Source organism: Erpetoichthys calabaricus, chromosome 13, assembly GCF_900747795.2.
Source record: "Erpetoichthys calabaricus chromosome 13, fErpCal1.3, whole genome shotgun sequence".
NCBI classification, from domain to species: Eukaryota; Metazoa; Chordata; class Cladistia; order Polypteriformes; family Polypteridae; genus Erpetoichthys; species Erpetoichthys calabaricus.
This window is the reverse complement of record NC_041406.2, coordinates 92,137,514-92,148,027: the sequence shown is the minus strand read 5'-3', so window position 1 is coordinate 92,148,027 and position 10,514 is coordinate 92,137,514.

The window sequence follows — 10,514 nt, the reverse complement described above, 5'->3', positions numbered from 1 at the left end:
TGGTGGTGGTGTAATGGTGTGGGGAATGTTTTCTTAGGACATTTTGGGCCTGATAATACCAATCAATCATCTCTTGGATGTCACAACCTATCTGACTATCACTTCTGATCATGTGCATCCCTTCATGAGCACAATTTACCCATCTTCTGATGGCTACTTCTAGCATGATAATGTGCCATGTCACAAAGCAAAAGTCATCTCAGACTGTATTCATCTAATAACAGTATTAATATAGTATCTATCTATCTATCTATCTATCTATCTATCTATCTATCTATCTATCTATCTATCTATCTATCTATCTATCTATCTATCTATCTATCTATCTATCTATCTATCTATCTATCTATCTATCTATCTATCCATGAACATGACAATGAGCTCAGTGTTCTTCAGTGGCCTTCCCAGTCACTGGACCTGAATCCAATAGAACACCTTTGGGATTGAGTTAGAAACAGAAATTTGGAGAATGAATGTGCAAGTCTGCTGAAATTGCTTGGACCATGCAGAAGCTCAAAGGATCAACATCTTATGGAATCCATGCCATGAAGAACTGAGGCTCTTCTAACAACAAAAGGAGTCCCTGTCCAGTATTAGATAGATAGATAGATAGATAGATAGATAGATAGATAGATAGATAGATAGATAGATAGATAGATAGATAGATAGATAGATAGATAGATAGATAGATAGATAGATAGATAGATAGATAGATAGATAGATAGATAGATAGATAGATAGATACTTTATTAATCCCAAGGGGAAATTCACAAATTCATAATAGTGTAGCGGGTCTAATAATTAGCTCAGTGAATGTACGGTAAATGTTGTTATATTTATTTTTTTCAAAGTATAAAAACAGTATTTGAAACATTTACTAGTCTTGTAGAAGAAATAATTAAAACTCTAGACAATATAAATTGTGGATGAGTGAAAGAGTATATGATGAGTCCCAAAAATGTCTTGGGGTGCCAACCTGGACACCCCTTTAGTTCCAAACGATTGCAAATCAAAATAATCAGTCGAAGGCACAAACAGAAATAAGAAGAGCACAGCCTTCTTTGCTTCCTAAGACCAGTGGTTCTTAAGAGGGACCCCCATTCTTTGACAAGTCTGGGCTCAAACAAGTCGCCAACATCTTAAAATGTCGGGTTTTTATAGCCCTCCGGATTGAAGGGGGCTGGATCAATTGAACTCAAGGGGCGTCTTCTTTCTGCGCCAGGGTAAAGAAAAGGTGAGACTATTAGCAGCAGCGCCCCCTTGCTCACCGGCTGGGTATTGCGTACCTGTGAGGAGCACGGAAGGTGTTCCTTTGACGAGCATACGTGACAAAATATAAATGTGTGAAAGGCTGCAGAATTTCTTTCTATTGATAATCTGATCATCAAGCCAAATAAATTTAGGATTAAACTTCCAGATAGGAATTTCTAGCTACATCATTTTCTTCTGTAATAATCATCAGCCTATATGAAGGTTCCTGTTGACCAGGCAGGGTTCAGTGACTCATTGAACTGGAGCTCAAGTGTCATCTGCTTTATTTAAACATACAGGCATTGAAATATGTGACACAATTATAGCATCTTTAAAATGTTTAGACAATGCATCAGCACTACATTCTGCCCCCCAGTCGTAATTTGCAATTAGCCTGACATAAAAAAGGTTAATAGTGAAGGTTTCCTGTATCAGCTACTAATGAGGAACATTCATTTTGGGGAAATTAATTTGAACAAATGAATAAGCAACACCTGGAAGTGAGCACACAGTCTTGGATCCTCTCGTGCTCATAACTCACAGCAAATGTCAGCATCCAAGTATTTTACTGTAAAATTGATGCACACAGTAAAATTCACTGGATGCCTATTAGCAGTTACTTAATCACTCTTTTTTATTAGGAGGTACACATTGCATAAACAGCATTTTCCACAGATAATTCTCATTAAGTTTTATGTTTTCTCTCATTAAGTTGACATGAAAGTCAGACGTGGTATTTTCTGGAGAGGAGGACTGTAAAAATATTCAAACGTTTATGCATTCTGTATTATATAATTTAGATTTTAATGCTTGAATTCGGCATTTAGCATAGAACTGTCCATAGGTAACACTACCATTTAATATACTGTATAGCACAGCTTTCTCAAGCTGGTCTGATTCAAATTGAGGTTACGGGTTATAGCATCCTTGGATGGGGTTCCAGCCATCACCGTCTGTTTTGTTTTGCACCCCTCCAACCTATCGTCTATGGGAGAGGATCAAAAGCTTTATTTAGATTCATCAAAAATTTAAATCTCCGGTTTTCAACGGATCTCAAAGTTTTAGGGTCCCCTGATACCAAAGACAGCAATATCTCGATGATGGCTCTGTGTGTGTGTGTCACGGTTTCTTGAGGATGGGCGGTACCACCCACCAGTGGGCGCTGAAGAAATCTAAGGGGGCATTTCTGGTCCAAGACATATTAAGGGGGCATTGAGGACCAGCCGCCGCCCCTTTGGGCAATACTCGCAAGAACATGCTGAAAAGTTTGATTAATATTAAAAATCATTGAACGTATGCTTTATCCAATTATTCTAAATGTCTATTAAGAAAGATCCATCCGTATTTAATAGTAGGTATTGGTACTGTCAGAAACTCGACTCAGAGTCATGAAAAGGTTTGGGGCAGCCACCCGTATAATTGGTTTCCTGGCTGCAAAGTTGCGTAAATAAATACAGCACTGCTGTGCACAAAACCGAGTCCAAAACAGAACTGAGGGAATAGGGGAAGGGTGCAGGCTTTTAAAGGGGAAGACAGGAAGTGAGATCATAGGGGTCGGGCTCATGAAGGTCTTCAGCCATTGGTGTGAGCCTGTACGTGACATCACAGAGGCTGGAGCCGGCAAGGTCTCTTTCCATAGGCTCGTTCCCAGAAGTGACGTCAAGAGAGCCAGGTGGAATCTCTCGTGCTTGATCTACAGGAAAGGGAGAGAAAGAGTCGGTGCACTCTGCCACATCCTGGTGTGCCTTGGAACTGCCCTTACTCAAGCCCTTTAGCTGCCTCCCATGCGTACGTGTGTGACAGTACATTATATTTACAATTTTGCACAAGTCATGCATTCTTAGATCATGCAAGTCCTTACAATGCAAATTTATGAATGTTTTGACAGGTTCTTTGAACATTACTATAAATACGTGAGAAGTTTTTTTATCAACACTAGATTGTTTCAGAATTCCTTCAGAGCAAGTGTAAACCTAAAATTACAGTGCGATACCTACAGATCACATTCAAAGGAAAACTTACGTGGACCTACTTACTAAAAACTTGGGGGCTTTGCCTCGTTTCGCTCGCCAACCCCCTGGCCCATCCACTTTGCGTCTCTGCCGCTCGCGTATGTGGATTTCACGTTCACCAAACAACAAATCTCGCGGATACGCCTCTTCTTTTGGAAGAAACACTATTTTTCCCTGATGGCAACACAAACTAGATGATCTACAAGTCTCCCATCATCATATTTAGCCAAAAGAGGATTTAGCATGGTCAACAATCTGTTAACAAAGAAAAGAAACAGATTGTCAATAGTGGAATGCGGCAATTTAAGATTGCTGATGACAAAAATGGCACCAAACATCGAAAAATTAGTGTCATCACACCAAGCTCAGCTCTCTCATTAATAATATTATATTCATTTTTATAATAATGTATATTTTATTAATCATACTTTGAGAAATACACCAATATTGTTAATATCTTCTTATAAAAATCTGTCCTTGTTTTTCAATATATAGTATAGTATAGTTCACCCAAGAGGGGAGCTATCAGAATACTCTTTGAAAAAGTGGGCTCTGACCCAAAAATATGGTCTCGAGCTAAAATGGCTGGACGGAAAAATACCAAACTCGAAACTTGAGCCTGTTATGAGATGACGATGTGCTAATTCGTTTTTGAGCCAAATCGTGCAAATCTAGAGGACCCTCAAATACCGTAATTCTGCAATTAATTATAATTTCTTCTCGTCAATTGCTATCATAATGACCTATTATTATATGATCAGAAAGGTCAGCATCAGAGTGGTAAATAATTACTGAAATGTTATAGTTTGGGTAACTTGGTTCCAAGGGCGCAAAGCCTACTGACACTCATGTCCAAATATTTTTTTTATGTTGTCCTTCATATGCTTCACCGGCACAAAACGCCTCATTCATTCAATTTTCTGTGGATTCAGAATGTATTCGGACCGCTTCACTTTCTGCACCCTTTATTGTGTTGTAGATTTTATTTTAAATGCATCCCATTTGCATGTTTGCCACTCAAAAACCTATAAGGACAAAGTGACAACATGTTTTCAGAAAGGTTTTGCGAATTTATTAAAAGTCAAAAGCTGAAAGTCAAAAAGTCGTAGGCATCAGAGGTGACCTACAAAACTGGATCTGTTGTTGGTTAACCGGCAGGAGACACAGAGTACAGATAAGAAGAGAATGCTGGATCCACATGGAGGAGAGGTCATCCGTGGGGGTCTGTCCTTGGACCCTCAGTACTTTTTCTGATTTATATTAAAAACATTATAGTTTAGTAATCTTGTGAAATTCACAGACAACACTACAATTGAAGGAATTGCAGACACAGAGGAGGCAACAAAAAGAATTTAAAAAGACCTGAGCAAGCTTTAGAACTGGGTGACCACCTGGAAAATTCAGTTTAATGGAGGAAAGTGCAAAGTGCTACACGTGGGCAATGGGAACGTCAATTAGAAATACGAGATGGGAGACACTGAGCTACAGGAAGCAACCTCTGAAAAGGATTTAAGGTTTTTGTTGATGTCACATTTTCATCATCCAAGCCAGTGATTCTTAAACCTTTTTGTAGTCACAGACCCCTTTAAGAATCTGATGAAAGCTATTGACCCCCTTTGCCTGCAATGAATATAATGTACTTTATTTGTCGAAATTTGATTGTCTCATACATATATGACATGCACAAAGTATTATTAGACTTTAAAGTAAACTTGTATAGTAACTTGTATGCATGGACTGTATGGTGACCACTATTGTTCTCGCGTGATTTTTCTCATGCCACATTTTTCTCACCGTTATTTTTCTTGCATGTCATTTTTCCCATGAGTATGTAACTCATGCATGAGGCTTACTTGCGAGAAAAAATTAACACGCAAGAAAAATAACGGCGAGAGATGTAACGTGTGAGAAAAATCACGTGAGAAAGTTCACACTAGAATTTTCGACATGTGCCATGCTGTATAGTGGATATAAATGTTAATTTTTATCTGACCCTTACAGATCCCCTGAAACCCATCCACGGACCTCAGGTTAAGAACCCCTGATAAGCAAATGTGTCAAAGCAGTTACAAAGGAAATAGAATGTTAGGTTATATCGTTAAAACTGTTGAATTTAAATCAAGGGATGTTATGCTCAGACTACCATATATAATGCACTGGTGAGACCACATCTGGAGTACAGTGTGCAGATCTAGTCACAACTGTACAAGAAAGACATAACAGCACTTGAAGCTGTGAAGAGGAGATCAACCAAGTGCATCACGGGACTTAAGGACATGTCCTACTCTGACAGAATCAGAGAATTAAACCTGCTTAATCTCAAGAAGAGGAGACTGTGTGGGGACCTAATCCAGGTGTTTAAAATCCTTAAAGGCAGTGATAAGGGAGATCCAGAAGAACTCTTTCAGGTGGATCACACAATCAAGGACACCAGTGGAAATTAAGGAGAGGTGCATTTAAGACTGAAGCCAGGAAGCACTTCTTTACTCAAAGAGTTATGGGAGTCTGGAACAAACTACTGAGACATGGAGTTGAAGCAGAAACCTCCACAGCCTTTAAGAAGAATCAGGATGAGATATCAGGACAGTTTAGCTATTAGCTTAACAAACGAGTTTTGATGGACAGACTGGTCTGCTCTTGTTTGTCACATTTCTTATGTTCTAAATCTATCATTCATGTAAGCATTCGGATCTTCAATTCAGTAATTTGTTGAAGCCTGTACTTTGCCTGGGCCGCTCAAGGACACTCAGGGACTTGTCCCTAAGGCACTCCAGCATTGACTTGGCTGTATCCTTCAGGTCATTGACGTCCTTTAACGTGAAACATCACCCCAGTCTCAGGATGTGTGCACTCTGCAGCAGGTCCTCTCTGTATGTGGCTGCATTCATCTTTCTCTCAATTCTGACCTGGTGTCACCATAGGGATGGGATTAGGCAGGTGATGAGTAGTGCTTGATCTTTGCCAGACAGTGCACAGAGTTCTGCCTAATGAGTTTAGCTTTTGTCTCATCAGAACACAGAATCTTTATCCCAACACTCATAAAGTCCTCTAAGCTGTCTAATGCCTTTCACTCGAGAGTGATTTCCATCTAAGCACATCTGTGATGGAGTGATGCTAAGATGGTTATCCTCCCAACAGGTTCTCCCATCACAGCAAAGGACTTTCGGAGCTCTGTTCAAGTGGCCATTGGGTTCTAGGTAACCTTCTTAAACAAGATTCTTTTTGTCCAGTGTGGTCACCAGGGGGCATTCCAGCAGTCCCAAGACCAGACACAAAGGCTTGGACACAAGTATAAAAAGAACAAAAGAGTGTTTATTGTGGGAAACTGTTCCTTTATAAGTGTTGTCATGCACGAGCGTATGGGGAGCGGCTTAAGGACCCAATGGGCGCCGCGACAAGCCGTGCCAGGGGACAATGGTGGGGTACTAACCTTTCTTTTTCTGTTTCTCCAGAAAGAACGAAGCACCGCCGCCATAACTATTCCCGGAAGACTGTTGATTCCACCCACTTCCGGGTTCCCTTCTTACCTCTGGTCCCCTCCTGATGACGTCATTACCCATCGATCACCACGGCTTCCCCATCATTTCATCACTTCCTGTCCTTCATTATAAATTGTCCGCACAGCCATTTTTTTTCCGTCCGTTGTACGGAGTTGAAAACACTGACGGATTTTCTTTTGATTTACAGTATACTGGGCCTAATAAACCCCAAACCTTCACGATTATCTCTGTTTTTATTACAGTGTATTGTGGGAAACTGTTCCTTTATAAGCGTTTCCCACAACAGCCACAATACAGTATAAAGCACAAGCAGCACACAGCAACTCTTTGCCTTCTTCTCTGCCTCTCACTCTTTTTCTCAGTCACTGCCTCCACACCTCCACACAAGTGCTGTCCTCCTTCCTCCCAACTCTGGCTCCTTGACCAGTGGCAGGCAGCTCCTTTTATGTGAAACCTGGGAGTACTTCCACTAGCCCATAATTGTTGTCCAGGAGCTCTTCTGGGTTAGGCTGGGGCCCAACAATGTGGGGTTTGTTAGTCCCCGCAGAATCCAACAGGGCTGAGTCCAGGAACTCAATTTCTCATGATGCCCTCAAGGAAACTATGGGGCTGTCACAACCCCTCTGCCATCTAGCAGTCTGGGGAAGACAATGCTCTGTGCATTCTGTCTCCCCCTGTCTGTCTGTGTTGAGGGCATCCAGTGCCAGCCATCTTTCACACAGATTACTCAGTGTCAGTAAGAGTCCCATTGGTTCTGAACTTCTTCCATTTCATAATTTTGAGGCCACTGTGCTCTATGGGGGCACTTAAAGTGTTAGAAATGGTTTTATCCCCTTGCCATGATCTATGCCTCACTGCAATTTGATCACGGAGGTCTACAGAAAGTTGCTTGGACTTCCTGACTTGATTTTGCTCCTGACATGCAGGGTGAATTGTGGGAACGTCCATACACAGCTGTGTGTCTTTCTAAATGACATCTAATCAATTCAGTTTGCCCCAGGTGGACTCCAATCAAGTTCTAGATGAATCTCAAGGACAATTAAAGCACACTGGAGGCTCCTGAGCACAATCTGGAGGGCCAAAGCAAAGGGTTTCAATACTTCTATGAATGAGAGATTTCAGTTTTTGATTTTTAGTAAATTTGCAAAACTTTCTGAACACGTTTTCACTTTGTCGTTATGGGTTATTGAGTATAGAATAAGGGGCAAGAATGGCTGATTTATCTGTTTGAAATGAAATCTATAACTCAGTAAAGGGGTCTGAATACTTTCTGAATCCACAGTAGAGTTGTTGTGTTCTTACAGGGTGGTCTTAACAGCATGGTAAGCCATCTGGGCAAAGTAGTGCTCTGAAGCCCCTATTTTGACAGCAAAACAGAAACATACATAGGCAACAGAAACATCGTAGACCCCTATGCTCCTCGGCCAGTGTCCAGTTGTGCCCATACGTTAAGACTGCTCTGTGTTGACATAGTCAAAAACTTTTGTATTATGCCTTAAAAAACATGAGCAGTGTACAAGCACTACAAACAAATATGCTTTTGTTGAACTTCAAAGAGTGCAACTACAAGCAAGTACAAGATGGTAAACATCCTGCCCTGTATAGGGGGGCTCTCACATATTCTCTGGTGGAACCTTGGAGGAGCAAAGGTTGAGGACCACTCTTTTAAATCATCCACAGAACAAGGATGGGCACTTTATTTAACAAAATGATCATGGCAGGCAATAAAGAGCTATGTGGCTCTACAGAACAGATTGTTAAAAGCATCTCCTGCATCTCCACAACAAAGTTCTTTCATAACATACAAGCCACAGGGATAACAGGAAATGCTTGCGTAGACACACAAACACTTAAATGACAGGAAATAGGAAGTTTCTCTGTGACCATTTATCCTTCTGGCAACATTAAAGTGTAAATCCCAGGTACGAGTTAACTGCTCTGATCTACTCCAAGGCCGGCCATGATATAAAAAAAATATATATACATAAAATAAAATCAAATTAGGACAGAATGAATTGTTTCATGTGGTCCCAGAAAGCCCTGGGAAAACCGAATCAGAAACAGATCTTAATTGCGGTACGGGTGTGTGTGTGTGTTTTGTTTTATTTTCTTTTCGAGGCTGATTTACTGTGTTGTCCTCTTTAATGTGGGGATTCATTTGAAAATGAGGATGAAATGATAGGTTAAAAGAGGATGAAGCTCTGCAGCTGCCGCAAGCCTGGCTTCATAAAGAGACATCGATTTAATTACTTGCAGGAATGAGACATGCACGTTCCTTGGAAAACTCGCTTCAGTTTTGGCAGATTACCTTTATGATTAAAAGAAGCCACAAGTTAGCAATGAGGGGAAATATGAGGTTGGACCATATCCTTGATTTTTGAGCTTTGAAAAAAAGACTTGACTTTTTTACTTAAAAAATAGTAATAGATTGTGGACTGTAGGGGGCGCCCAGGAGCCCCAATCACCAGACACAACACAACTTAAAATAACGTTTATTTTATAAATAAATGTCTATGCGTGGAAGTGTGTGTGTGTCTGTCTGTCCGGCCCGGAAGTGCGAGGCTACAGCATGAAGCTCAAAGACCCGGCAAGGTGGCCCCAAATTAACGAGTCGGAAGAAGAAAGAAGAACAAGGCTGCAGCATGAGGCTTGTTGGTCTTACATTACAGCTACAGGAGGCAAGGAATTCTCCTCAGTCCCAGTAGGGATGTCAGTCCATCTACTCCCAAACTTACAAGAGACATGTTATGAGTCGGCTTAAGGGAACATTGTGCCCCTAGACGGACTTGGGGAAGTTTGCCCAGAAAGAGACATCCAAAATAGTGTCCCTATTTTAGATTCATGTGGTCGGATCTGTAACCGAAATCGCCGAAGAACAAGGGGGGAATCCTTCTGGGAAATCAATGCACTTGCAATCGCATATAATAACAACGAGTGGGGGGAGGTTGCCGCCATTGCGATCCAATATTAAATGAGTTTTTGGCACCCCCTTTGGTATGGCGCCGCTAGGCTGGTGCCTACTTAGACTATTCCAGCCCTGTATACTTGTATGTTTTGTTAAACATTCTGTGATGGAGTTGTTTTGATTGCTTGATGTAATTAGCTAAAATAAAGATCTCTCTATTATAAAAGAAAATCTTGAGACGAGACGAGACTATTGCCAAGAGATTTTTTCAAGTCCCGCCCTCCTCTCCACCATTTCCGGATAACAGCCCACACCCACGGCCCTCTCACCTCTCATTCGTGTGAATGCTTTTGTCAGACACAGTTCCTGAGCTCTTAACTTTTAGAAATGTTTACGTTTTCTTAACTTTAAGTTCCCAATAAAAGAAGACTTATTATGTCCAAATCTTATTGAAGAATTTCATCTTGAAGGGTTATCAACAGAAGAAATGAGTACACGGGCAATCCTAGCACTGAGAAACGAATGAATTCAAATGAATTTACGTGAAAATTGTCGATCGGTTACATGGCAAATTGGTTGAATGTGTATCAATAGACTCTGCTGAAACAGTTGGTGGTGATGTTGCGGAAGATGAAAACATCAACTTACAATATCCTGAAGAATATCTACAACCATTTACAATTACTGTTGAAAGAAGGATGTATCGTAATGTTTTTGTGTAATTTATGTATGAGTGATGGGCTATGCAATAGGACAAGATTAGTTGTATTCAAAATTGGTTGCACAATTCTGACGTAAAATTTTAACAGGCAACAAGAAAGGTAATGTGGTACATCTTCCGTGGCT